We start from the raw sequence: 6,000 nt of genomic DNA, 5'->3' as shown, positions 1-6,000 counted from the left end.
TCAGTTTCAAGCTATACAAAAAGGCAAAGCTGTAGCTGAAATCAGGAGCTTTTATAAATTATACTCTTGTAGCTAAACAAAGCCATGCTCAAAAAAACCAAAATCAACCAAAAAATTTAAAATGTGATAGCAAAAGTCTCAAACTTAAGGATTTAAAACAGTCGCCCAGTTACGAGTTGAATGAAGTTCTGCTTCCTTCCTTATCCAGCAACAGCCTTTTTTCAAAACCTTTTGCAGGTAGAAAGCTTTACATTTTTTGGTTTTTATTTGTGAGTGTTGAGGTTAAACTGGAATATTGCGGGGCATTAAACATAGAGCAACGAGCTTAAGGGTGCTAAAAATCTCCACAGAGCTGAAGTTCAGGTGAGTTCAGGTCCATAATTTCTTTGGATTTAATTGATTATTAAAGCAGTTTTAATAATCAATTTACTCAGCACCGAGGATGAAAAGCATAAAAAGCTCCACAGATCGCTGCTCTGAGCGTTTTTTGTTTTTATGATAGCCTTCATTAGCACAAAGGCAGCCTGGCCTCCTGTGTCACATACAGTTCTGATCATCACTGCTGTCCTATATAGCCATTAATCAGAAAACAGACATTCTTCACACACCCTGCTTTACTAAAAAAGAACTACCTCAAGTGGAAAGTTTGTTATGCAAATGTGTTGAGGGACTGCAGGGAGAAGTGTCAAGTGTGATGGATGTATGGCTAAAAATCTAAATATTTCGGCTGCTGTCCCAGCTCCTGGACTCAGTCCTGTTGCACTGTTGCACTGTTGCACTGGATGCTTGCTACTTGCCAGAGGGTGGGGAGAGGGATTGAGGGTACACAGGAGCAGCATGAACCATACCCCTCCTTTCTGTGTTGCTTTCTCTTTCCTCCCCCCTGTTTGCAGTCCCCGACTTTGATGTAGCACTGCTGGTTGTGCCATATTTTTCTTGGCTATTGAATCCAAATGGAAAATCCAATGTAACAAAGTTCTCGCCGCTGCCCAAGTGCATAGATTTAGCTTTTATGTGACTTTAAAAGATGGAGGAACTATTTGAAGGTGACACTGGCACTCTAATTTCCCCCCCTAATCCCTAACTTAACACAGAGCTCTTTTGCGAATGAGAAGTCTCTTCCACACTAGCTAATGCTAGAGCTGTCCTTTGTATGGAGGTAGTGACATCATCACTCCAAGACACGTTCATTATCAGCCACCTGATGACATGTGAGCAAGTTGAATTTGTTGTCCTGGAGACAGAAACACTGCAGTATATACAACGCATATCTCTGGCCACAGGACAGCAAAGCCTGGTGGGACTTTACACGCAAGCCTCACGGCTTGAATTTTGCACAAATGCTTCACATCAGGAGCTTATCGCTAAAACAATAACTGACAAACGCAAAGTGGAGATAAGTTAAGAAAAACAGCAGTCGTGCCACTCTTGGTAGCCTGAATTCAATCCAAGCCAGACGTACAACAGTTGCTCAGAATATTAGGCTTACAAGACAATCCAAGAGAAACATGTTTCTACCCGCTGGGTTACTGTTTTCCATCAATGAATCACACACACATTACGAGGAATTTGTGTTTGCACTCTTTTGACAGTAATTACTTATGTTGTCAAATTTATAATAGCGTTTTGGAATGGCATGCCATAGGAGGCATTAGGGTTACAGTAGGTATAGTCTGCAATGTGTGCATCTATGAGCAACGGGAATATTTTGGACTTCACCAACTAGATGAGGATTTACAGCCATGCCGAGACTCGGAGGATCCCAACTAAGGTTCTGTTTGGACCCACGAGAATCTCTCTCCAGGCAGCTGTCGGTCTGGCCGGTGGTTCCTGACAGCAGTGGGACTGTAACACTGGATCCAGTACAGGGGAGACAGATGCAGCTGCCAGGGTTTACATGACACTGCCAATGGAAAGATGGAGCATTTAAAATAAAATACATCAGTGGAAAGACCAGCAGTAAAACCAGCTTTCTCTACTGATAAAAGGTGCTGAAAAAACCTGCAAACAAAACAAGCTCTTGGCACTTTGCAATAAAACATCACTATAAATTTCTCATTGATTAATGGCTTTCCTGTGGCAATGCTAGGCAAAATTAGAGGCGAGACAAGTGGTATTTATAAAATAGATTAATTAATAAAATAATATAATTGCCATGCTTTGATTAACTCCTTTGTCTATCACTTTAGCCCAGCCTGAAATATCTCAACAGCTATTGAAATGATTGCAGTAAAATGCAAGCATTCTTTTTCCAGCTATATTTACACTCACAGGCTACTATATGTGTCCAGCCGCTCACTAATGAAACTATTTCATCAGCCAATCACATTTAGGGATGATCAGAGGGTCAAACTGACGTGGTAAAGTTCAAACTGAGCATCAGAATGGGGGGAAAGAGGTTGTTTAAGGGATCTTAAATGTGGCGTTAGTTTGTTGGTGCCAGACGGGCTTGTCTGAGTATTTCAGAAACTACTGGAATTTACCTGCACAGGTTGTTCTCTGAAAAAGAGAAAACATCTAGTGAGTGACAGTTCTTGCTGATGTCAGAGGAGAATGGTCAGACTGCTTTGAGGTAATAGGAAGGCAACGGTAACTCAACAACCATTTGTTACAACCAAGGTGTGCAGAAGAGCATCTCTGATCGCATAAATAGATGGACCGCAGCAGCAGAAGACCACGCCGGATGTCTCATCTGTCAGATAAAAACAGGCTCACCAAAACTGATTTGATTTCTGCTGTGACATTCAGAAAGAAAGGACCTATCCTGTCTTGGATCCATGGTTCAGGCTGCTGGTCGTGGTGTAATGGTGTGGGGGAAATTTTCTTGGCACACTTTGAACCCCTTAGCACCAACTGAACATTATTTAAACAGCATAACCAAATTATTTTTTCCATGTCCCCTCTGTAGTAACAGATCCAAACACGGAATAAAAAAACTATCCAAAGCTGAATGTTCAACCAGTCTTAAACCCTTAAACCTAAACTTTTGGCTGACAGGTATCAGAATCAATCAGAATCACAACACTTTATTAATCCCAGAGGAAATTATTAGTTATTAGATATTAGTTGCATACACCTAAACGTCAAAAATGCAGGTGTTAGTCTGCCGTTGCTTAGACGAGTGCAAAAGTCTACAGCATGGCTATAAACTGGCACATGCACTCAAGACCACATATCCCCCATACTGGCATCCTTACACTGGCTGCTAGTCAGGAGTGATTTTATTGTTTGCTCGTACGGCATTGCATGGGTTGCCGCCTCCTTACCTCTCTGATCTTTTAACTTTGCACACTCCCTCTAGACAAGCGAGGTCTGCAGAGCAAATGCTCCTAGCTGTCCCAACGCCTTGGCAGTAGCTGCTCCTAATCTGTGGAACAAACTGCACCTCCACATTAGGTCCTCTCCAACATTAGACACTTTAAAAACCCATTTGAAACCCCATTTTTATTCTTTGGTTTTTAAACCAGACTCTGTTTTTATTTTATTCGTGTTTTCTCACTGTATGTCTCTATTTTTCAAAAATCGACATATTTTTGTGTTTTTTGATTCTACCGGCTGCATGGCCCTTTGGTCTACATCTGCTGTTTTTAAAGTTATTACACAAATAAACTCGACTAATGAAAAATTTAGCTGCTGTTGGCATCATGCAGATTTTTGTTGGTGGTGGCTACAGCTGATTACAACAGTGTGAACCCTCAGGCACGAAGCTGCATTGTACAAACTGAGAGGAAATTTCTTAGCAATATGAGTAACTTCCAAGACACATGGCTTATGTATTATGTTCTATTTTTAAAAGCAATGTCAGCTAATGAAGTGTTCCTGCTGGCACAGGCAGTGATTTGAAATGGCACACGGGTCCATTTTCTGCGCCTGCCTGCCTGTCTTTCTGTCTGTCTCCACTTCAAAGGCATGTATGTATCAGATAGAGCGACCGGTCCAGGTTTCTTGGGGGTGCAGACAAGGTCAACAACATGTGCTATGACTGCTAACCAGCCCCCTGCGGCTCCAGACTGCATCTGTTACATTCCTTGCGAAACAGAACAAAACACGGTCACCGAGTCTGTTTTGGTAACCCGTAGCATGAAACACATTAGTGCCTACATTGGGAGGCTTTAAATGCAAAAGGTTGGGATTACTTAATGCCATTTACAACTCAGTAACTGTGCCACCTTTGGCTGCCTTCTCTCGCTGAGCTGGGAGCTCTGACTGCATTACTAAATCAATAAGCCCCTTTCCACTCCCATATGCTTTCGATTTGCTCCTTGTACCTGGATCTTTCTTTGTCAGCGCCCTGACGCTCATGTATCTTCTAAATCTCTTTCACCTATGCTTTGTTTACCCTCCTGTCTGCTCCGCGCTCTCGTTGCTCCTCAGCCATCTTGTCCTTTTTTCATCTCTCTCCCACATTCATCCCTGTCTGTTCTATTTATTCCACTCTCACAGTCTGCCTCTCTGTCCCCGTGTGTTAAATTGGAGCATGGAAACAGATTCCCTTAAGTACCTACTCTGGAATCTCCTACACGATGATAACTCCAGACCCTTTCCATGCAGAGCTGGGAAAAACAGTCAGCCCAAACTCAAATTCGAGTCTCCAGTTTGAGACTTTCCTTGACTATTTTGAAATGTAAATTGCTGAAAATTTAGACGGTGTCACCTCTTTACTCGCGACGTTCTTCGGAATATTTACGAGCATATAATTTTGGATAGAATTCATTTGTGAAGGGTTCAAATGGGTGTACTCATAAATTACTTCTACAGAGGAGACAGATGAGCTGTTGTCACCCAGATTTTCTTTTTATGCCACATTACTGCTCTGCCTGAGATCCGTTCCTTGCAGGATCTGGCTCGGATGGATCTGAGCACATCTGGTACCAGACTGCTTGAGACACTTGAGATGACCTTCCAAGCAGACTCTTAGGTGAGCACGGCCAGCGACTAGCTTGTCAGAGAGATGATAAATCAGATTTTCTTCATTGTTGCCAAGTGCCACCTGGATTTTTCATTGCTGCCTTTTATACAGTAGGCAAGGAGTCTGTAAAGTTTATGAATAGTTCCATATCATTAATTCAGAGAGTAGTCACTCTCTCCCTCTGTCTGTGTATATATGGGCAGAGCAGTGTTTATTCATTAGGATGAGTGACAGACACCAATGGTGGAAGAAGACTGATTCAGTCCCATGTGAACCTGACGTAGTTGCATCAGTAGGACTGGATCATCAGAACCCAATGAGGCCTTCCACTGTCTACCTCAAACTATTCCCTGCTGCACCATTAGTGAGTAATCTGTTTTCTGAGGGGGGCGGGAGATGTTCTTGCTATTGCTCTCATGTGTTCTCACCGCATGCCCGGAATCTGAAACAAGCGGATATAAAACATCCAAAGGGGGAACGTATTCATGAGTACATTTTTCCTTGTATTATGTATGTTGTGACTGTGCGCCGCATGGAAAGGTGGGCATACAATGCAGAGCAAACAGCTTCTAACCCTGAGAGATGATAGACTTTCCAGCTGGCCTCGGTGTCCAGCGCAGTACTTTGTTTTCTCTGTTTGTATCTCACTGGTGGCACTTAACAACCGCTTCCCTTTCACTCAGTCAAATAAAACATATTGATACAATCTATTGTCATTATGGAAAGTTAACCTTAGGTGATGAAAATGAGCTTAGATATAAGAGGCTTGCCTTTTGTTCTCACTATCTAAGAGGACCACATCAGACTTTCCACTTTCGGTGGCGTAGAGGTGTTTACATTTACACTGACTGCTTCCAAAAAAAAGGGCACTTCAAGTGACAGAGCTGCTTCAGTGCCCCTTTGATTTCCCCAGCCAATATTACCGTGTGGTTAAACACGCTGTGTTATTTTATCACTTGATGAAATTCAATTAATTGGTTTGATGACAGGCACGGAGATCACGAACAATGATAATGGTGAAAAACAGTTTTTGTTTAAATCCTGCCAGCATCAAGGCAATGAAAAGAGCTCCACGGACGACTTCAAGGCAC

This window comes from Neolamprologus multifasciatus, chromosome 2, assembly GCF_963576455.1.
Source record: "Neolamprologus multifasciatus chromosome 2, fNeoMul1.2, whole genome shotgun sequence".
NCBI classification, from domain to species: Eukaryota; Metazoa; Chordata; class Actinopteri; order Cichliformes; family Cichlidae; genus Neolamprologus; species Neolamprologus multifasciatus.
The sequence above is the reverse complement of the archived record's forward strand: the minus strand, read 5'-3'. Positions refer to the sequence as shown.